Source organism: Chiloscyllium plagiosum, unplaced genomic scaffold, assembly GCF_037043375.1.
Source record: "Chiloscyllium plagiosum isolate Xiang-an unplaced genomic scaffold, Cpla_swu_hap1 HiC_scaffold_17, whole genome shotgun sequence".
NCBI classification, from domain to species: domain Eukaryota; kingdom Metazoa; phylum Chordata; class Chondrichthyes; order Orectolobiformes; family Hemiscylliidae; genus Chiloscyllium; species Chiloscyllium plagiosum.
Window position 1 is genome coordinate 67,256,301 of NW_028270155.1, and position 23,605 is coordinate 67,279,905.

At 41.8% G+C, this 23,605-nt stretch overlaps 1 protein-coding gene across 1 annotated transcript in view; it reads left to right on the forward strand.

The window, feature by feature from the left end:
• The first annotated feature begins 4,889 nt into the window (after window positions 1-4,889).
• The window catches only part of LOC122558548 (cyclic nucleotide-gated channel beta-1-like), a 204,313-nt gene continuing 185,597 nt past the window's right edge, over window positions 4,890-23,605 (forward strand). Inside the window, exon 1 of the mRNA XM_087996039.1 lies at window positions 4,890-4,994. The gene's annotated coding sequence lies outside the window, so the exon portion shown is untranslated. The remainder of the gene's footprint in view (window positions 4,995-23,605) is intronic.

The window sequence follows — 23,605 nt, forward strand, 5'->3', positions numbered from 1 at the left end:
ATATACTAAAGGGTCTGTACACCAGTCAATGGATTTGGCCTTTATTGCAAAAGGATTTGAGTTCAGAGTAAGGATATCTAAGAAGTTATCCGAGGGTGAGTCTGCATCTGGAATATTGTGTGTAATTTTGGCCTTACTACCTAAGAGAGATGATTTGGAGATGCCGATGTTGGACTGGGGTGTACAAAGTTAAAAATCACACAACACCAGTTTATAGTCCAACAGGTTTAATTGGAAGCACAGTAACTTTCGGAGCGACGTTTCTTCATCAGGTGATACTGGAGGGATCAATCCTAACACAGAATTTATAGCAAAAATTTACAGTGTGATGTAACTCAAATTATACATTGAAAAATTGCTTGTCTGTTAAGCCTTTCATCTGTTAGAATACAGTGATAGTTTCACTTCTTTCATGTGTAAATCACAAAACGTTTTTTTAAAAAGTTGCATTCTCGGGTTAGCTGTTAACAATGGTGATAGCTAGACAATATGTTGAAGGTGTTGGCCCCCTGTGTTCCCTGTCTCTGCCATGATGTTTAGATTGATTCTAATCTAAAAAGTGAGATAATTCATGCAGTTTTTGAGCTCAGAGTTCTACATGAATGCATGCAGTTTTTGAGCAAAGTACAATGTAACCCTGCAAGTACAAATTCACCCCACAAAATATATGTGTGCATGTGGGTCTTTGTCTGTGTGTGTGTGTCTGTCTGTCTGGGTTGGGGATTGTGAGTGTGAGAAAGTGTATGTGTGTGTGTAGTGAGTGCAGAGTGTCTTAAGTCTGTGAAGGTGTGCATGTGTGAGTGTGGGAGTGTGTGTCTGTAAGGGTGTGTGTGGGTGTCTGTGTGCACGTCTGTGTGTATGTGTGTCAGTGTGTCAGTGTGTATAGGAGTGCCTGTGTGTGTGTGAGAGTGTGTGTGTATAGGAGTGTCTGTGTGTGTGTATAGTGCAATGGTGGTCACCTGTAACATGACATGAACCCAAGGTCCCGGTTGAGGCCCTCCCTACGGGTACCGAACTTAGCTATCAGCCTCTGCTTGGCCACTTTTCTCTGCTGCCTGTACCAAAGTCCACCTCCTGTCTGTTGATTGTTGTGCAGTGCCCATTCATCTGTTGTCATAGCCTTTGCTTGGTTTCCCCAATGTGCCATGCCTCCGGGCATCCTTGCCTGCAACGTATAAGATAGACAACATTGGCTGAGTCACATGAGTACTTGCCATGTACAAGGTTGGAGGTGTCCCACGTGTAATGGTGGTATCTATGTCCATACTCTGACACATCTTGCAGCGTCTACCGTGACAGGGTTGTATGGAGAGCCGGGCAGCTTGCTACAAACAACGATCTGTTTGAGGTTTGGCAGTTGTTTAAAAGCAAGTAGTGGAGGTGTGGGGAAGATCTTGGTGAGGTGCTCTTCCTCATTGATAATGTGTTGCAGGTCACGAAGAACATGGCGTAATTTTTCAGCCCCTGGAAAGTACTGAACAATGAAGGGTACCCTATCGGTTGCAGCACGTGCCTGTCTCCTGAGGAGGTCATTACGGTTCCTTGCTGTAGCACGTCAGAACTGGCAGTCAATGAGTTGAGCATCGTATCCCGTTTTTGTGAGGGCATCCTTGAGTACTTCCAAGTGTCCGTCATGTTCCTCTTCATCTGAGCAGATCCGGTGTATGCCTAGGGCGTGTCCATAGGGGATGGCTGTTTTAATATGTTTTGGGTGGAAGCTGGAGAAGTGTAGCATTGTGAGGTTGTCTGTGGGTTTGTGGTAGAGTGTGGTGCTGAGGTGTCCATCCTTGATGGAGACGCATGTGTCCAAGAATGAGACAGATAGTCAAGAGTAGCCCGTGGTGAGTTTGATGGTGAGATGAAACTTGTTGATGTCACTGTGTAGTTTTATCAGTGACTCCTCGCCATGGGTCCAGAGGTAGAAAATGTCGTCAATGTACCTGGTGTTCAATGTTGGTTGGAAATCCTGCATAGTGAAGAAGTCTTGTTCGAACTTGTGCATAAAAACTGGGGTGCAAATTAGGTCCCCATGGCTGTTCCATGTGTCTGGATGAAGAACTGGTTGTCAAAGGTGAAGACATTGTGATCAAGGATAAAGCGGATGAGCTGTAGGATGGTGTTTGGAGATTGGCAGTTGTTGGTGTTGAATACTGAGGCTGTTGCCACGATGCCATCATTGTGGGGGATGCTGTGGGTGAATTTGTACTTGCAGGGTTACATTGTACTTTGCTCAAAAACTGCATGCATTCATGTAGGACTTTGAGCTCAAAACTGCATGAATTTATGTAAAATTCCGTTATCTCACTTTTTAGATTAGAATCAATCTAAACATCATGGCAGAGACAGAGAACACAGGGGGCCAACATATTGTCTAGCTATCACCATTGTTAACAGCTAACCCGAGAATGCAACTTTTTTTAAAAAAAGGTTTTGTGATTCACACATGAAAGAAGTGAAACTATCACTGTATTCTAACAGATGAAAGACTTAACAGACAATCAATTTTTCAATGTATAATTTCAGTTACATCACACTGTAAATTTTTGCTATAAATTCTGCTTTAGGATTGAGCCCTCCACTATCATCTGATGAAGGAGCATCGCTTCGAAAGCTACTGTGCTTCCAATTAAACCTGTTGGGCTATACCCTGGTGTTGTGTGATTTTTACCTAAGAGAGGATATACCTACCATAGAGAGAGTGCCACAGATACAGGGAAAGGCAGGATTGTCCTGTGAAGAGAGATTGTTTCACTTGGCCAGTATTCACTAGAGTTTAGAAAATGCATTGGTGTTTGCTTGGGATGTATAAAATTCTAAAGGGGGTAGACAGATATTTATGCAGGGAGGATAGTTTCCCTGGCTGGGGAATCTAGAACCAGGGATCACAGATACAGAATACAGGATAGGCCATTTATGACCAAGATGAGGAAACATTTCTTCATTCAGAGGTTGTTAACCTTTAGAATTCTCTACCACAGAAGGCTGTGGATGCTGGTTAACTGAGTGTAAGAGATTGCTATTTTTTTAAATATTAGAGAAATCAAGGGGTATGTAGAGAAAATTGAAATATGGAGTTGAGATAGAGGAATCAACCATGATCATATTGAGTGATGGAACTGGCATGAAGGGCTCCTGCACCTAGTTTCTATGTTTTGTTCCAGAAGCGAACACAGTACTCCAGGTAATACCAGGGCTCTATTCCCTTCTATTCCTCTAGATATGAATACCAGCATTCCATTAATCTTCTTGGTTGATTATTTTCTGTCTCTTTCCATGACATTGTGCCATGAACCCAGCAAAGGTTATAGAGTCATATATTATTACGGCATATAAGGGATGTAATTAGGCCAATTGACTCTGCACTAGTCATCAAACACGGGTCCACTGTAATTCCATTTCTCAGCACTGGGTCCAAAGCCCTTATCATATTTCCTGATTAACCTGCTTAAACATGTTATTCACCTGGAACAGGTGGGATTTGAACCTGGGGCTTTGGGTCTATGGGTAGGGATGCTGTGACTATGCCACAAGAACCCTAATCCACACCCTTCTATGCCATGGCATTTGAAGTGTTTGTCTAAATACTTCTTAAATGTTGTAATAGTTTCTTTCTGAATCATCGGAAATCCTCCAGCTCAGGCAACATCCTGTGAATATTCTCTGCACCCTCTCCAGAGACAAGATATGGGAGCAGGTTTTGGCCATTTAACCATCGAATCTGCTTCACCATTCAACCATGGCTGCTAAGAGAAATCACAGCTTCACTATATTTGGTGACTAGATAGCACGCAATAGTTCAGCTGTGGCCCGAGAAATATACTGTATAGCTCCACTATAACCTCCCAGCTCTTGTATTTTATACTTCAACTAATAAAAGTAAATTTCTATATGCTCTCTTAACCACTGTATCCACCCATCCTATTGCCTTCATGGATCTACGCACATGTGCACAAAGGATTCAGTACTGTCCAGAGCTCTACCATTCATTGCATATTACCTTTCCTTGTTTAAGCCTTATTGGACATCACTGGTGGCATTGTGTCAAATAATCCGACCAATAATTCATTCTTTCTGTCTCCTTCCATTCAATCAATTTTACAACCAGTTTAATAATTTGTATATATTTACAGCTTCAGTAATAGAATAAAGTCTTTATGGCTAGAAAAAGTTTAATGTGCATTTACACAGAAAGCTATGAGGTGAGGAGAAATCCATGCATATCTTTCCCCCAAATTTTGTCTTAAGTCCTCTGAACTACCTTTAGAGCTTATACTGAATCAATTTCACTTTTCTCTTGCTTGTCATTCTTTTATAAGATTGAGTACAACCTCAACATGGTGACCTCTTACAATACAATCAGCTATTTCTTAACTATGTTCAGATTAGACAGTCTTGTATAATTAATAGATTTTGACAATCACCAATGATGTCAATGCAAGACAGGATAGTGGAAGTAGATTCTACAGTAATAATCAAACAGAATTACATATGGAGTTGAAAAGGAAAGAGTTGAATTGCAGAAAGATGAAACAAGCTGAACATTCTAACTTAGAGCTAGCATAGCCGCAAGGACAAATGGCATTCTTCTGTGTTGTATTGCTCTGATTCAACCTTATATAACCTCAGGCAGGGAAATGCCATTTCCGTAGTAGGATGTTGCTATGTATTCTGTTTTATACCAAATCTTTTTTCTCATTTTCAATTTTTGCCTTCTCTTCATTCATTTTCCATTGTAATCCTTTTTCTGTTAACTTTCTTCCCTATCTCCTTGCCTCCCACGTCCGTTATATTCCTTTACACCACTTTCCTCTCCCTTTTCTTCTTCACATCTCAATGACTTTGATATGGAGAACTGTCCTTCACAGCCTTAATCTTTTCCTTGCAGGGCTCTTAATCTTCCCTCAGGTCCCAGAATAGGAATAGCACTTCACATTACACACAGAGCTGCAACTTTAAGGAATGGATCACACACAGTAACTTCTCTGATACCACAGGTAAATCTTGGATTGTTTAGATTTTGATGCTTGTATGCGCACATCTGTTTTATAATCTTCTGGGGAATGGAAACAGTAAGCCATCAGCTAAACTGTCAATTGTATCTGAAGATTTAAAATGTGTCCTTTACTGTCTTTTATATTTGTTTTTGGATAAGGAGTTGCCTGCTTTACATTGTAGTTAAGGAAAAATTAATGAACAACGAGTTGCAAAATGTGCAATTTCACTGAACATCAAGACATTAAACATTGTTACTGAAGGTCCAGTGACTTAGCTGTAATGTCTTGCTTATACATTAAGTAGCTAGTGTAAAGACTGCAGCATTTCCCAATTGCATTGTGGTTGCATGTTATCACCTCAAAGCAGGTAGTCAGTTTAGAGTGAGTAGAATATTGTTGACCCATTAAGCACCATTTTTATTTAGGTTTTCAAAAGATTATGATGTTCAGTGGCATCACATTGAAAGAAATAATATAAATTCCAGTTAACACTTCTGCTTAATCCAGAAAGGTTTTACTCTTGTTATTGTTGCTATGGTATTAATTTGCCACTATAGAATTTGTGTGGTCATTTTATGGGATTATTTGTGATACAAATTTGATGTACTAAACATTCGTATTGTGCAGTAAATCTCTAATTTTCCAGTGTGCTTAATATTGCATTTAAAATAATAACTCGAGAGAGACTGCAGAGGGTACAAAGAGTGTCCTTTTACATGTATCACAAAATGTGAACATGCAGGTACAGTAAATAATTAGGAAGGTAAGTGAAAACTGGCCTTTATAGCAAGGCGGGGGAGTGGTGATGCATAAAAGTGATAAACTCTTACTACTGTTGTACAGGTTATTGTTGAGATAATACCTAAGGTCTTAGTAAATGTTTGGTTCCTTAAGATAGGATATTCTTGCATTGGAACCCCTTCTGTGAAGGTTCACTATGTTGATTATTGAGATGATGGGTTTGAGCAAGTTAGGCTTTTGTCATTGGAGTTTAGAAAAATGAGTGATAATCTTATTGAAACATATAAGATTTGGAGGGAAGCTGACAGGTTAGATGCTGGGAGAATTCCCCTTATCAGGAACTCCAGAACTGGGGACATAGTTTCAAAATAAAAGGCTTCCAATCTGAGACTGAGACAAAGAGGAATTTCTTCTATCAGCGAGTCATTAATCTTTAGAATTCTTTTCAATAGAGAGTTGTGGATGCTGAGTCATTGGGTATACTCAAGAATGAGAGAGGCAGATTTTTAATGTATGAAGAAGTCAAGGATATTGAGATACAAGGAGGAAAGTGGAGTAAAGGCCACAGACAGATCAGCCGTGATTTTATTACCTTACAATCAATTTCTGTTGTGTTTTACAATGTTACACAATTGGTATGAGTATTATCAGTTGTGTTTTTTTATATATATTCAGTACCTGTCCTAGATTGATATTCAGTCTGTAATCCTGAAATCCATATACGTCCCAGTGTACTTTGCCATAAATCATACAGAAATCCAGTAAAACAAGCTGGAACCTGAATATATGAGGATGTGGTCCCACCCACTAACTTGTATGGACCCTAGCTTGAAATGAAACTTGCATCTGTCCCAAAGTTGGTCACCTGTGTCAAAAAGGCCGTGAGTGGAGGGTGGTGATTGTCCCGGCTTACGTATTAGCTGACCCTTCCAGAATTTGCCAAGGTGCAGGAAAGTAAAACATGCCAGTTCAGTGGTAGTAAAACCCAACTGTGTGCCTAAGGCTAGATCTAAATCAAAGACAAATGGCAGCATCACACAAGAGATGTGGGACCAATGTGTTCAGCCAATGAACTAATGACCCTATAGATATTATGCCAATTCCAGCAGCATTGTACCAGTCTTTGTTGATTGGATGTCCCATCTACACCCAGAATTACTTGAAATATTTAAAACTGGAAATTTCCATTGACCTGATGGGAGCAGTGATAGGAATAGATGGGTGATACTGCCACTTATTCCAGTTCAATGCAAGGAATTTAGGCCTAATGTCTGTATTATTTATTGTAATCTCATTGTTATAAGAGCAGTGGGTTGGAGATGTGTGACATTTGCAATGGATACCATGTGGGCAAAGTAAACATGAACCCAATGCAAGTGATCGATTTTCATGGTCAAACTTCATTACTGTTTGGTCAGACAACATTCATGCATTTTAAATAATTTGTTGATGGGTGGAATCTAAATATTGAGGGCCCACCCATGGAAGTCATCTGGCCATGATAGAGAAAGGAAAGTAATGCTGGGAAGGGACCAATCATACAAACATAAGACTGAGTTAGTAAATACAATCAAAGTAGGGAAAATGTCATCAAACTAAAAAGTGGGAGAAAGGTTTCAGTGAAAGAAAATTTAGAAATTTAACAGTAAACGTTGAAGCAATAGGAAAGTATGTTGTTGTGAGTAAAGGCACACTGTGTGGGACAGGAAGGGATGGACAGTTTAAAAGTAAACTTGCATCTAAGAGTAAAGTCTGTGTTGGAAATAGTAATAAAAATAACACTGAAGTTACTTTAATGAAAGCAAAATACTGTGGATGCTGGAAATAAAAACAGATAATGTTGGAGAAACTCAGCTGAACTGGCAACACATGTGGAGAGAGAAACGGAGTTAACATTTCAAGTCTGATATGACTTCTTCAAAACTGAAGTCAGTTTGTCTGAATGGATGGAATGTATGCAATAAGACAGATGAATTAGTGGCATAAATAGTGGTAAGTAGTTTACATCAAATCACCATTACAGAGACATGATTGTGGTGCAACTAAAATTGGGAAATAAATATTCTATGGTACACAACATTTAGAATAGACAGGAACAATGGCAAACAGAGGAGGGGTATTCCTTGACATAAAGACATTAGCAAAAGAATCTTGGTTTAGAAAATCAAGAAATAGAAACAGTGTGAGTTAGAGAACTGGAACATCAAAGGGGTCAGAATATGCTTGTGGAGTAGTTTATCAGCCCTCTAACAATAGTTATTTTGCTGAACAACGCATTAAACAAGAAATTGTTTGATATTGTATTAAAGGCAATGCAATAGCTGGATGAATCAAATTGGTAAAAGTAGTCTAGAAAATGATGTTTTGGCACTGAATTCCAAGATAAGTTTGACATGACATACACCAACCACAAACAAAAATCTTAAATTAAAAAAAAGCCAATTACATAGATATAATGGTGGCTCAGTGGCTAGCACTGTTGCCTCACAGTGCCAGAGACCTGTGTTTGATTCCAGCCTCAGGCAACTGTCTGTGTGGAGTTTGCACATTGTCCCCGTGTCTGTGTAGGTTTCCTCCCACAATCCAAAGATGTGCAGGTTAGGTGAATTGGCCATGCTAAATTCCCCATAGTGTTAGGTGCATTTGTCAGGGATAAACATGGAGAATGGGTCTGGTGGGTTACTCTTCAGAGGGTTGATTTGGACTTGTTGGGCCGAAGGCCTGTTTCCATACTGTAGGGAATCTAATCTACTCAAGAAGACATCTGGCTAAGGTTGATTTGGTAAATAGACTAAAACTTATGGCTGTAAATAAACAGTGGCAAACAATTGAAAAATAAAATTTAAAATATTGGAAAGACACATTCCATTCAAAAACATAATTTCAGTGAGGAGGATGTTTCCATGACTAACCAGGGAGGTTAACAATAGTGATAGATTAAAAGAAGAGGCAAAGGATAGTGGTTAGTCTGAAAATTAGGAATGTTTTAGAAACCAGCAAAGGGCGAACAAAAAGTGCATAAAAAGGAAAAGCTTGAATATTGAATAAACTAGCCAGCACATATAAATGCAGATTATAAGAAATTTTACACATATGTAAGAAGGAATCCTGACTTGGAACAATATTTATGCTTTGTTGCTGTCACTGAATCAAAATCCTAGAATTGCCTTCCCAATACGTAGTACTGTGAGTATGTCTAAACCCAGATGCATTGCAACAGTTCAAGTAGTGAGGTCAGCACCACTGACATAGGGCAATTAGTTATGCTACAAATGCTGGCCCGGGGACACCCCATCATGAAAGAATTATTTAAAAAGCATGAACTGTAGTTATCTATTATGACTTCCACTTCCTTTTTCCAAGTACCAGGCTCTGCGAAAGGGGACACTGCATCTGAGATACAGTGAACCTATGTAGTTAAGGTCATTTTGCAATGTAGATAAGTTCAGAATTATCTTCCAGAATTTCCTTCAAACACATTTACTTCACTTCCAGCCAGGCAGGGAAGAAGTGTAAGCCTACTCCAGCACGCTGCAATTTCTATTATTGTACAGTGATTCACTCAGTGGTGACTTATAAACCATAGTCTGTTATTCTACAGTACATAGTGGTGACTATACGGTCATTCTACTATTCTGCACAGCACTGGATGTTAAATGGTCAATCTTTATTGTTTTATCTGGTTACATGGCTAATATCTTCCTTATTAAACCATGTGTTCCATGTTATAAGTTCAGTATTCAATGTTCTGTAGTGTCTATATTCCACAATAAACTCAGGATAATAGTTTATTACTCTACAGTGTACTAGTTGGAAAGCATAGGCCTCATGTCAGTTACTGTATAGCATCCATGTTAAGCAGTCAGTGTTAATTGCATCAAGCATCTACTGTCAGTTAGTGCCTATTATGGCACTCCCTGCTGAACAAAGCGCTGTAAGAGAGAGGTTATACACTGTAATCACCGTCTTTCAGTGCTACTTGATCTCCTAATCATCAAAAACAGTGTCAAAGGTGAATGCACACATTTCCAATGAAAGGTGTACAATTGCCAGTAGTAAGAGGAGAAGACATAAATTAGTGTGCACTGTTGATTTGATATGAGCAATGTTGTACTTGAACCAGATGCTCCAACATATATGTGTTTTAACTTTACACAATGGTTATGGATAGATCAAGACCTGGCCAAATATATCAAGGAGATAGGCTAGACCCTAACGTTTTCTTATTTAAAAGCAAGTGTAAGGTGCTCTGTTCCAGATGTAATTCAATTTGTTACACTACTCGGCTTTAAGCAAAACGCATTTTATTCAGTAAAATAAATTCAGTAAAATAGATTGTCTCACATGCAATTTTGGCAGCAAAGGGAATCCAAGCTTTAAGCTGTAGCAAAGAGAGAGAGATGTAGCAGCTTTCTCAACTAGCTTCCAAAAAATTCCAACAATTACTGAGAGCTAAACTAAACTCCTGGTTATATGGGAGTCTGACTTCACCCATCCATGCTGCTTCTATTGTTCCAACTTTTAAAAAGAACCCAATTCCTCACAAGCTGTTTACTTTATTGGCTTGGAACGGACTTCTTGCACCTCTGTCTCAACCTCACTTCATAAAATAAAAGATAAAATACACCTCTTAAAGCCAAAGTATCGTCACACAGCTGGTGTGACCTTAAATGACTCAAAATGTACTCCACCAACACAATTTAAACAGATCATGAGCTGTTTACAGAACAGTTACTGGACTTTGTTTCTGGATGTTGCTGTAATTCCACTCATTTTGACTGCTTTTCCACGTTTCATGCATGAATGTCACAAGCAGATTCTGAGCACTGAAACAAGTGTATTTTGGGTAAGTTTGAGTCGCGTTGTGTTTTTGAAGGGCTTTTTGCTGTGAGGCCTAGCAAGTTTTCTTATCCTTTTTTTATCAAACCCACCTCATTATTTACCTACTGGTTTCCTATGGCATCTCTGAATCTGATTTCTGTCCATTTTACTACATGCCATACCAAAATAACTGGCCATTCAACAGATGCTGTGAGAACACCAGTGTGCCTCCACCATTTTTATAAGCCCATTGTGTACTTGAACAAGCACTGTCAGTCTGGAGCTGCCCTGCACAACACAATTCCTGGCATTTGCCCTGGACATGGCAGTCAGGGAGAAATTGGTGCCCTGTTTTGCAGGCAGGGTCTTCAAGTTTCTGCTGGATGGGATGATGCAGATGTGGGATTGCCTCCTCCTTGAGTTCCAGTAGCAAAGGCCAAAACACCAAATGATGCCAGCCTGGTGGGAGGTTGCCATTCAGGTTAAAGCAGTTTCAGCACGATGGAGGCATTCCCAGCACTGTAGGAACAAGGTCAATATCCTTCTCCACTCCACCTGGGTAAATGCCATCACCTTCTCTCTAATATCTCATCCTCACTCTATCTCTGCTGCTGTACTCACCTCTAACCAAGGGTCATGCTCTACACTGTTACTCCTGCAGCAACCTCCCTACTCTCTGTTACCCAACTCCTGATAGCACTAACTTTGAATTCTATCAGTATTGCCTGCTCAATCACTTGGGATATTTCCCCACCTCCACCAAAAGCTACAGCTGTGCCACCCAATTTCACATTCCATAATCCAATGGCAGCTCTAATACACATAGCACTCTGCTCTGCTGGTTTGTTCCATTCTTGCAAGGCTGCAAATACCTACAGAGACCCTCTGGTTCATTGCTCATGGAAAATAAAGAGATGAAGAATATGATGAGTGTAATCTTCCCATTCACTGAATGATGTGGATATTAGCAAGTCAGTTAGGAAATATGGTGAGATCAGCAGAAATGGGATTCTTGATGTTGAGAGGAAAAAATCTGATTCTCCAAGCAAATTTTGAACAGAAAGACAATCTTGCTGTTGAGCAGCCTTTACATGTATTAACACACTATTATGGCCTGTTCTCGCTTTATTGATATGAAGTTTCTCATTGTCCCGCCCATCGGACAGAAATTAGACAGTGACATTTCCTTATACGGAAGTCAGAACAGGTACCTTGTGATTCCAACTCGCTGATTGCTTCTCCAGGCCTCTGTCTTGGACAACAGAGATTAATATCTCAGGTTATGCTCTATGGGCACCTACAATCAAGGTTGGCATTGGATATGCACTAGCCTTGCCTGACCGTCATGTCACATCTTCGACCCACTGACTAGAAAGTTTTCAACTGGTTGAAGGCCACTTGCCTTTTCAGCAGCAACAATCTCCCTCTGCCTGGCAAGACAGAATCAGGAAAAGAGACTGTTTTCCTCTTGGAATGAGAGTGAGTGAGAGGGCTGCCATGGGAAACCTGGAGAAAGCGCCCCTTTCCATCTGGGGATTTCAACAGAACCTTCTCCTTTAGAAACGAGGGTCCTGATTGATGGAGGCAAACATTTTGCAAATAGTGGAAAAATAAAGCAACCTAATGGCAAGTACAATGCAAGATGTATTCAACCTCATGGTGTTAGCTTCCATGTTTAGTGCACATGTTACTATAGATTGCTGCATTTCAGTTGGCCCAGCCTGTGAGATGGTGCCATTTTATTGACGCCAAATATCACACTTCTGCATGTGCTTGATTGACTATCTCTTTTCAACAACAAAATGCTATACTCACATTTGTAGTCTGCCTCGATTTTTCAGCTGAGAAATCATGTTTTGCTTAATTTATACTGTAAATGCGACCTAGTAGATGATATAGGATGTGTTGCAAAGGAACTTTCTGAAGAAGAATCCTATTGGATTCATTGTTAACTCTGTTTTTCGCTTCAAAGATACCACCAGACCACCTGGACTTTTCCAGCTTTTTCTGTTTTTTTTTGTTTCAGATTTCCAGCATCCATAGTATTTTGCTTTTAAAACATTAAACATGGCAATAGCAAGTGAGAAACAGAAATGGCTCCTCCACTAAAAGTATTGAAGTATGAAGCTGTTTTCAAGACAGAAGCCATCATAGAACATAGAACATAGAACATTACAGCGCAGTACAGACCCTTTGGCCCTTGATGTTGCGCCGATCTGTCATACCAAGTCTGAAGCCCATCTAATCTACACTATTCCATGTATGTCTATATGCTTGTCCAACGACAACTTACATGTACTTAAAGTTGGCGATTCTACTACTGTTGCAGGCAAAGCATTCCATACCCTTACTACTGTCTGAGTAAAGAAACTACCTCTGACATCTGTCCTATATCTATCACCCCTCAATTTAAAGCTATGCCCCCTCGTGCTTGCGTCACCATTCTTGGAAAAAGACTCTCCCTGTCCACCATATCTAACCCTCTGATTATCTTATATGTCTCTATTAAGTCACCTCTCAACCTTCTTCTCTCTAACGAAAACAGCCTCAAGTCCCTCAGCCTTTCCTCGTAAGATCTTCCCTCCATACCAGGCAACATCCTAGTAAATCTCCTCTGCACCCTTTCCAAAGCTTCTACATCCTTCTTATAATGTGGTGACCAGAACTGTACACAATACTCCAAGTGCAGCCGCACCAGAGTTTTGTACAGCTGTAGCATAACCTCATGGTTCCGGAACTTGATCCCTCTATTAATAAAAGCTAAAACACTGTATGCCTTCTTAACAACCCTGTCAACCTGGGTGGCAACTTTCAAGGATCTGTGTACCTGGACACCGAGATCTCTCTGCTCATCTACACTACCAAGAATCTTACCATTAGCCCAGTACTTTGCATTCCGGTTACTCCGACCAAAGTGAATCACCTCACACTTGTCTGCATTAAACTCCATTTGCCACCTCTCAGCCCAGCTCTGCAGCTTATCTATGTCTCTCTGTAACCTACAATATCCTTCGTCACTATCCACAACTCCACCGACCTTAGTGTCGTCTGCAAATTTACTAACCCACCCTTCTACGCCCTCATCCAGGTCGTTCATAAAAATGACGAACAGCAGTGGACCCAACACCGACCCTTGCAGTACACCACTGGTAACTGGACTCCAGGATGAACATTTCCCATCAACCACCACCCTCTGTCTTCTTTCAGCAAGCCAATTACTGATCCAAACTGCTATATCTCCCACAATCCCATTCCTCCGCATTTTGTACAATAGCCTACTGTGGGGAACCTTATCGAACGCCTTGCTGAAATCCATATACACCACATCAACCGGTTTACTCTCATCTACTTGTTTGGTCACCTTCTCAAAGAACTCAATAAGGTTTGTGAGGCACGACCTACCCTTCACAAAACCGTGCTGACTATCCCTAATCAAATTATTCTTTTCTAGATGATTATAAATCCTATCTCTTATAACCTTTTCCAACACTTTACCAACAACTGAAGTAAGGCTCACTGGTCTATAATTACCAGGAGTGTCTCTACTCCCCTTCTTGAACAGGGGAACCACATTTGCTATCCTCCAGTCTTCTGGCACTATTCCTGTAGACAATGATGATTTAAAGATCAATGCCAAAGGCTCGGCAATCTTCTCCCTGGCTTCCCAGAGTATCCTAGGATAAATCCCATCCAGCCCAGGGGACTTATCTATTTTCACACTCTGCAGGACTTCTAATACCTCTTCCTTGTGAACCTCAATCATACCTAGTCTAGTAGCCTGTATCTCAGTAATCTCCTCAACAACATTGTCATTTTCTAGAGTGAATACTGTCAAAAAATATTCATTTAGTGCTTCCCCTATCTCCTCAGACTCCACACACAACTTCCCACTACTATCCTTGATTGGCCCTAATCTTACTCTTGTCATTCTTTTATTCCTTAAATACCTATAGAAAGCTTTAGGGTTTACCCTGATCCTATCCGCCAACAACTTCTCATGTCTCCTCCTGGCTCTTCTGAGCTCTCTTTTTAGGTCTTTCCTGGCTACCTTGTAACTCTCAAGCGCCCTAACTGAGCCTTCACATCTCATCCTCTTGACCAGAGATTCCACTTCCTTCGTAAACCACGGCTCCCACGCTCTATTGCTTCCTCCCTGCCTGACAGGTACATACTTATCTAGGACACACAGTAGCTTTTCCTTGAATAAGCTCCACATTTCTAATGTGCCTATCCCCTGCAGTTTCCTTCCCCATCCTATGTTTCCCACATCTTGCCTAATCGCATCGTAATTGCCTTTCCCCCAGCTGTAACTCTTGCCCAGTGGTATACACCTATCCCTTTCTATCACTAAAGTAAACATAACAGAATTGTGATCGCTATCCCAAAGTGCTCACCTACTTCCAAGTCTAACACCTGGCCGGGTTCATCACCCAGTACCAAATCTAATGTGGCTTCGTCCCTTGTTGGACTGTCTACATATTGTGTCAGGAAGCCCTCCTGCACACACTGGACAAAAACTGACCCATCTATAGTACTATAGCGTTCCCAGTCAATATTTGGAAAGTTGAAGTCCCCCATGACAACTACCCTGTCTCTCTCACTCCTATCGAGAATCATCTTTGCTATCCTTTCCTCTACATCTCTGGAACTATTCAGAGGCCGATAGAAAACTCCCAACAGGGTGACCTCTCCTTTCCTGTTTCTAACCTCAGCCCATACTACCTTAGTTAACGAGTCCCAAACATCCTTTCTGCAACTGTAATACTGTCCTTGACCAACAATACCACACCTCCCCCTCTTTTACCATCTTCTCTGTTCTTACTGAAACATCTAAATCCTGGAACCTACAACAACCTGTTCTAACCATGTCTCCGAAATGGCCACAACATCGAAGTCCCAGGTATCAACCCATGCTGCAAGTTCACCCACCTTATTCCGGATGCTCCTGGCATTGAAGTAGACACACTTCAAACCAACTTCTTGCTTGCCAGTGCCATCTTGCATCCCTGAAACTTGATTTCGGACTTCCCTACTCTCAACCTTTTCTATACTCGAACTAAAAGTTTGGTTCCTATCCCCCTGCTGGATTAGTTTAAACCCACCCCAATAGCCTTAGCGAATTTCCCCCCCAGGATATTGGTACCCCTCTGGTTCAGATGAAGACCATCCTGCTTGTAGAGGTCCCACCTACCCCAGAAAGAGCCCCAATTATCCAAGAATCCAAAACCCTCCCTCCTGCACCATCCCTGTAGCCACGTGTTCAACTCCTCTCTCTCCCTATTCCTTGCCTCACTAGCACGTGGCACGGGCAACAAACCAGACTCAACAACTCTGTTCATCCTAGCTCTAAGCTTCCATCCTAGCTCCCTGAATTTCTGCCTTAAATCCCCATCTCTCTTTCTACCTATGTCGTTGGTGCCTATGTGGACCACGACTTGGGGCTGCTCCCCCTCCCCCTTAAGGATCCCAAAAACACGATCAGAGACATCACGAACCCTGGCACCTGGGAGGCAACGCACCAACCATGAGTCTCTCTCGTCCCCACAGAATCTCCTATCTGTCTCCCTAACTATGGAGTCCCCAATGACTACTGCTCTGCTCCTCTTCCCCTTTCCCTTCTGAGCAGCAGGGACAGACTCTGTGCCAGAGCCCTGTACCCCACTGCTTTCCCCTGGTAAGTCATCCCCCCCAACAGTATCCAAAAAGGTATACTTATTGTTGAGGGGAATGGCCACAGGGGATCCCTGCACTGCCTGCCGGTTCCCTTTCTGTCCCCTGACTGTAACCCATTTGCCTTTTTCTTGTACCTTAGGAGTGACTGTCTCCCTGTAACTCCTCTCAATAACCCCCTCTGCCTCCGGATTGATCCAAAGTTCATCCAGCTCCAGCTCCAGTTCCCTAATGTGGTTTTCGAGGAGCTGGAGTTGGATGCACTTCCCGCAGATGTAGTCAGCAGGGACACTAGTGGTGACCCTTACCTCCCACATTCTGCAGGAGGAACATTCAACTGCCCTCACCTCCATTCCCACTATTGTCAATTCCCAAAGAGACTGTTGAAAAAGTAAGGAATAAAAAAAACTCGTTACCTTACCAATCTGGCGCACAGGTCCTTTTTTTTGGTTAGAGGAGGAGGATGGGTGGGAGACACTACCCAAGTAGTGTTTCGGGTAATGCAACCACACAAATATATGACTTCCCAGAAGTCCTTCGCTCCTCCCTCGCACCTCTTGGCAAATGGAGGCCTGACTCCCGAGATAAGTCCCTTTTAATGCGGGAAAACTCACCCTTCCCGGCAGCCCTCCCTTCACCACTCCTACCCTCTTCGCCGCTCTGGCAAAATGGCAATATTTACTAACTTATCAAATAACTATACTGCAGCAAAGGAATTCAATGAAAAACTGATTTGAGAATAGAAGGAGGAGAAATCCACTTTGAAGAAAATAGCTAAACCAAATGCACATCAAAACAGGAACCAGCCAGTGGCCCAATTTTGAGAAGTATACGTTAGAATGGGTCTTAAAAATCTTCAGAATCATCATCATCATCCTATAATCATTTAAGTGTGGTACAATAAAGTTTATAAAGCTTTCTTAAAATATCAGTGAATATCAGAAACAGTCTATTTTGTCAGAGAGCTAGAGACAGAGTATCTACAAGTCTAAAGGCTCTATGATTCAACTTGCCAGAATGTGGGTGGAAGCTCAAGCTTGAAAAAAGAAAATCAAATTCAAAGGAGTTAAAGTGAAGCCGGAATATTTGCCTAGCTTCCACCAGGAGAAAGATGGATGGAACATGGATCTAATGCCCATCAATGCATTAGAATGCAAAGATGCAAACTCGTATCCAAACTCGGACTCTGCTCCCCTTGACTTCTTGACCCTCAGACTGCAATCAGTAAGGGTAGGCATCAACATCTCCTTCACGATAATCCTCAACACCGGTGCCCCGCAAAGCTGCATACTCAGCCCCTATACTCCTCATAAACTGACAATTGTGTGGTCAAACTCCGCTCTAATTCTATTTACAAGTTTACTGACAACTGATGATACAGAATACAGGAAAGAGATAGAGAGCTTAGTTGCATGGTGTAAGGACAACAATCTCTCCCTCAATGTCAGCAAAATGAAGGGGCTGGTCATTAACTTTAGGAGATGGAGTGGAGGACATACTGTTGTCTTCATTAATGGTGTTGAGGTGGAGATGATAACAGCTTCAAGCTCCTCAGAGTAACTATTACCACCATTCTGTCCTGAACCATCCAAGTTGACACTATGATCAAGAAAGCACAACAATGCCCTTATTATGTAGAAGACGAAGGAAATTTGGCATGTCCACAACAACTCTTACCAATTTTTATAGATGCAATGTGGTTTTTTTGAAGAGGTGACAAAGAAGATTGATAAAGGCAGAGCAGTAGACATTGTTTCTATGGACTTAAGCAAAATGTTTGACCAGGTTCCACATGGTAGATTGGTTAGTGAGGTAAGATCACATGGGATCCAGGGGGAACTAACTAATTGGATACAAAATTGACTTGAAGGTAGGGGACAGACCGTGGTGGAAGAAGGTTGCTGTTTGGACTGGAGGCTTGTGACCAGTGGTGTGCCATAAGAATTGGTACTAGGTCCACTACTTTTCGTCATTTGTATAGACAATTTGGATGTGAATATAGGAGGCATGGTTAGTAAGTTTGCAGATGACACCAAAATAATTGGTGTAGTGGACAGTGAAGAAGGCTATCTCAGAGTACAATGGGACCTTGATCAGTTGGGCCAACAGTGGCATATGGAGTTTTCATTAGAATCTCTACAGGGTGGAAACAGGCCATTCGGCCCTACGAGTCCACACCAACCCTCTGAAGAGCATCCCACCCAAACCCATCCCCCTATCCTATCTTTCCCATGGCTAACACACCTAACTTACACATCCCTAAATACTATGAGTAATTTAGCTTGGCCAAGCCACCTACCTTGCACATCTTTGGACAGTGAGGGGAAACCGGAGCACCTAGCGGAAATCTACACAGACATGGAAGAACTTGCAAACTCCACATAAATAGTCACCCAGGGTGGAATCGAATCCGAGTCGCTGGCGTTGTGAGGCAGCAGGGCTAACTACTGAGCCATCGTGCCACCTAACTAATTTAGATAAATGTGGGAAGTTGCATTTTGGTAAGGGAAACCAGGGTAGGACTTATCCAGTTAATGATAGGGCCCTGGGGAGTGTTGAAAATGTGTTGCTGGAAAAGCGCAGCAGGTCAGGCAGCATCCAAGGAACAGGAAAGAATCGACGTTTCGGGCATAAGCCCTTCTTCAGGAATGAGGAAAGTGTGTCCAGCAGGCTAAGATAAAAGGTAGGGAGGAGGGACTTGGGGAAGGGGCATTGGAAATGCGATAGGTGGAAGGAGGTCAAGGAGGTCAAAATTAAAATCATACAACACCAGGTTATAGTCCAACTGGTTCAATTGGAAGCACTAGCTTTCGGAGCGTCGCTCCTTCATCAGGTGGCTGTGATGAAGGGCCTGATGATGATCAACCACCTGATGAAGGAGCAGTGCTCCAAAAGCTAGTGCTTCCAGTTTAAGCCTGTTGGACTATAACCTGGTGTTGTGTGATTTTTAACTTTGTACATCCCAGTCCAACACCGGCATCTCCAAATCCTAATTACTTCAGTTTTGTATGTCTCTTGAATATGCACTGGTGGAGAATTGACCTGGTGGAGAATTACTCCAAAAACTTTCATAAACTTGAGTCATTCTGATGCACCTCCATGGCATTAATTGCCCTACTTTCTGAAACCAATCTCCAAGACCTCAGGAATGGGGATTTTATTTGCAGTATTAACATTTTAATATTTCTCCTTCTTCCATGGTCCAAGTTTGTTGTTCTAATTCTGAATCTTCCTAATGCTTTAGCAGGCGTTCTGCTTGAAAGCAGGACCTGTGACATCATTATTTTGTAGAAGCAATGGTCTGTTTTATATTTGATGTTTGTATGAACATATTCTGATACATTAATGTGGTCACAATATCATACCTACTGACAACCTACTCACCCCTTTTGTTCTGACCAAGTGAAGAAGAGTGAATCAGCTCCCTTCCTTTTAACCCCTCAGTTGGCCACAAAAAGACATTTAATTCTTTTTCGCATACAGCTATTTCACACTTCAATTTTAATCTCGTGCAAGGCAAATTTAAAGACTTGATTGCAAAGTTGCAGAGTGAAAGAAAAAAATTTTATTAATTATCTAATCCCATAAAAATAATGAAACATGATATCAAACACACAATCAAACACAGTATAAAGTTTAAAAAGGAAAATGTCTAGTACCAACGGAAGAACAAGAGCATTTAGTTTTAAAAAGTCTTGAGAGTCCTTGAGGTGTCAGGTTTTAACATGAGACCACAGTTGTTAAATTAATGACTTGTATCATCAGCAGTAACAAAACATGAACTTTAATTTGAGTTCTCAGTGAATGAATGTTTCTCCAATATACTTTTCATTGGATGTTGTCAGAAGCTGAGCAAAATAGTAATAAAGAGAGTCTTCCAATCCTGCTGTTAAAAATTCATTCTTCTTCTCTAGCTCACTAGAGAAAAAAAGTTAATGCCTGAGATACAGTTGTGTACATTTCCAGTTTTTCAAGCTGGATAAACTGCAAGTGACTTTCATCCCACATGTCAAATTTTTGAGAGATGTAAATCAAACAGGAGACACATATCAGACTTTTTATGACAGTTAATTTCAACTCAGGTTAATTCTTGTTTATTAATCATTTCATGAGCTTGGAACAATCTGATTAGGTGACTACTGCAGCCATCTTAAGTTACCGTTTTCCTTCCTTAAAATTAATTTAGTCCCTGGAAAGTCACAGCATTAAAATTCAGATGGCGGCATCCTGTTAGGATCATGTTTGCTGGCCTCTGTGCTACAGCATCGACCCAATGGAGCTTGAACCCATCCCATAAACTTTATTGTGAGTAAAAACACAGCAAAGGAGCTAGAAACCTGAAAAAAAAGACTTACCTTTGCCCTTGCAGCTGGAGAATGCCAAAAAAAAGGAGGAAGCTCAACCAGGGCTGGGGCCACGACCTAGCCCTCTGAAGCTTACTCGCCAGACCCTGGTTGAGGAGCTGGCCAAATCTGGCAAAGTCTTAGGGAAGCAGACCGAGGACAAAATTGAAGAAAAACTGGCTCCTGAATCTGCTATGCTGCAAGACCTGGGAAAAAGGATCGATGAACTCAAGCGCCAGGCTGCAGGTGTAGATTCAGAGGCTGACTCCTGCAAGAGCTGGATTGAGGCCCTGGAAATACAGGTCTGTGGTCTGTTGGATCTGGTAAACAATGTTGAAAACAGGGCCAGAAGAATGAACCTGCGCGTGGTTGGGAAACCAGAGGGCATGGAAGGTGAGCAACCGGTGGTGTTCTTCAAGAAGTGGTTCGCAGAGTTCCTTGGTTTGGAGGCTGAGAAGCAAAGGATAACAATTGAGAGAACCCACCGGATTGCGGCACGAAAACCGGGTGCAGATCAGTGCCCATGCCCCGTCCTGGTAAGGTTCCATCATTATAAAGACAAGCAGAATGTCATGGAAGCCTCTAGAGCCCAGGGGAGGGACCCGAGGGCATTGGTATGTGGCGGCTCCAGGGTCATGTTTTTTCAAGACTTCTCGGCAGCAGTGGTTCAGAAAAGGAAGCCCTATGATGGCGACAAGAGGAGATTGAGTGAGCTTGGGATCCAGTATTCACTGAGATATCCAGCAGTGCTCTGGATCAATCATAATGGATGCATACATTTGTTCGACTCGCCAGAGAAAGCGAAGAACTTTGTGGATACGTTGACTTAAGTCGAATGGCCGAATAGGCGAAGATGTCAAAGCTGTTCGGGTTAGTTCTTCTTTAAAAAAGGATTTGGTGGAATCTCCTTTCTGGTAATAAGTCATCTCAAGAGGGTTGGAATGTAAAAGCAGTGATGTGCCACCGAGACTTTATAAAGCTCTGGTTAGGCTCCATTTAGAATACTGTGTCCAGTTTTGGGCCCCACACCTCAGGAAGGATATACTGGCACTGGCACTCTCTCCTCTCTCTCTCTCTCTCCTCTCTCTCTCTCTCTCTCCTTCTCTCTCTCTCTCCTTCTCTCTCTCTCTCTCTCTCTCCTTCTCTCTCTCTCTCTCTCTCTCTCTCCTCTGGTAATAAGTTGCGTGAAATGATGTCAGGGATGGATTGAGTACTTACCTTTAATCTCTGAGTCATGTTAAGGGATGGGTGACATATTTATTTTTAGTTTACTTGTCTATAGTACTAACCTTGTTCTTGGTGTGTTTTTTATCTACTGGGTGGTCGGTGTGTGTGGTGCGACCCTAACTGGTAGGAGTTAAGAGGGTGGTTGGGATGGTTGATAGGGTTGTATGGTTGTGTAGGTACCCCCTTTGAATGGAGGGCAAATTCCTCCAGTCGGTGCCTTTGGCAGTTTTTTGTTTTTCTGTTTTGCTATATATACTTTTGTAAGTTTTGAAGATTTGTTAGCCATAGTCATTTTAGTCTGTGTAGTTTTTGGGTTTGTGAACTCTTTTGCATTAAAGCTCAGCGATCTGTAATTTGGGTTCTTCCTCTCTGGAGTCTAAATGGTGCTATACAAGGTTATGGCTAAGGATGTGTTTTAGTGGTGCATTAAAGAGTGTCATTCACCTGTCAAGAGGAAGAAGGTACTTTCCAGCCTTAAAAGGGGAGGGTGAATGTTGCCTTATTACAAAAATCACACTTGGATGATGCAGAGCATTTGAAGCTGCAACAGAATGGTATGACCGGGTTTATTTTTCATCTTTCAATATGATGAGTAGAGGGGTGGCCATTTTAGTTAGAAAGAGTTTCCCATTTAAGTTATTAGAGTGTATTAAAGACACACACTGGAGATGTATAATTCTTAAAGCTTTGATACATGGGGAAGAATACAGGATCTTAAATGTTTACTGTCTCCCAGCCCACCCCATAAATTCTTGACAGAAGCACTTTCTAGATTGGTTAACCTTGCATCTCAACATATTATTGTAGGGGGGGATTTCAATTGTCTAATAGACCCTACGGTAGACAGATTGCCCAAAGGCCCACCCATATCTTCTCTGCAGTCTAAACAATTAAGGATCTGTGTGCTGAATTGGGGTTGGTAGATGTTTGGAGACACCTTCACCCTATTGGCAGGAACTTCACATTCTTTTTGAACCCACATAAATGCCATACCAGGATTGATCTTTGTCTGACCCCCGCAGCACATCTGGGCTCAGTGGCATCAAATGCAATTGGCAATATCACTATTTCCGATCACGCCCCAGTGTACTTAATAGTTAAGAGTAAGGATATGGTGGTAGGATCGAGGCAGTGACAACTGGACCCCGTTATCCTCAAGGATAGCAAGCTTATTGAATTCTTTTCTACTGAGTTCAGGGCTTTCTTAGATATTAATTCAGGCTCAGTAGCCCATCCATTCTTTGGGAAACAGCTAAAGCCTCTGCTAGGGAGTTGGTTGTTTCCTATTCAGCCAGTAAGAAGCGACAGACAGGTGAGCAGCAATGCTTGCTCGAGACATGTCTGAAAGTATCTGAAAAGGCATACTTTGACAGGCCCTCATTGGCTAAATGCAGAGGTTCATGGCACTTCGGTCTACACTGAACTCCATGCTCACACGGACAGCCAAGAGGGAGCTTACATTTGCAAGTCAAAGGCTGTTTGAGCATGGGGATAAGCTGGGCAAGTACCTAGCGTACCTTGCTAGGAAAAGGAGTGACCCCAAGCCATTACCTCAATCAGAGAGGACACTGGAAATTTGACCTACAATTCTGAAAGGATTAATGCAGCATTCCAGAAATTTTACTCTGAATCATATCAATCTGAAAGCTGTGAGAGTAGGCAGGTTAGGGTGAAGTCTTTTTTTTACGAATTTGGACCTTCTGGGAGTGACCTCTGAACAAGAGTCTCTCCTCAATGACCCAATGTCAGAGCAAGAGGTGCAGGAGGCTGTGAGGCAGCTCCAGAATGGAAAGGCACTGGGTCCTGATG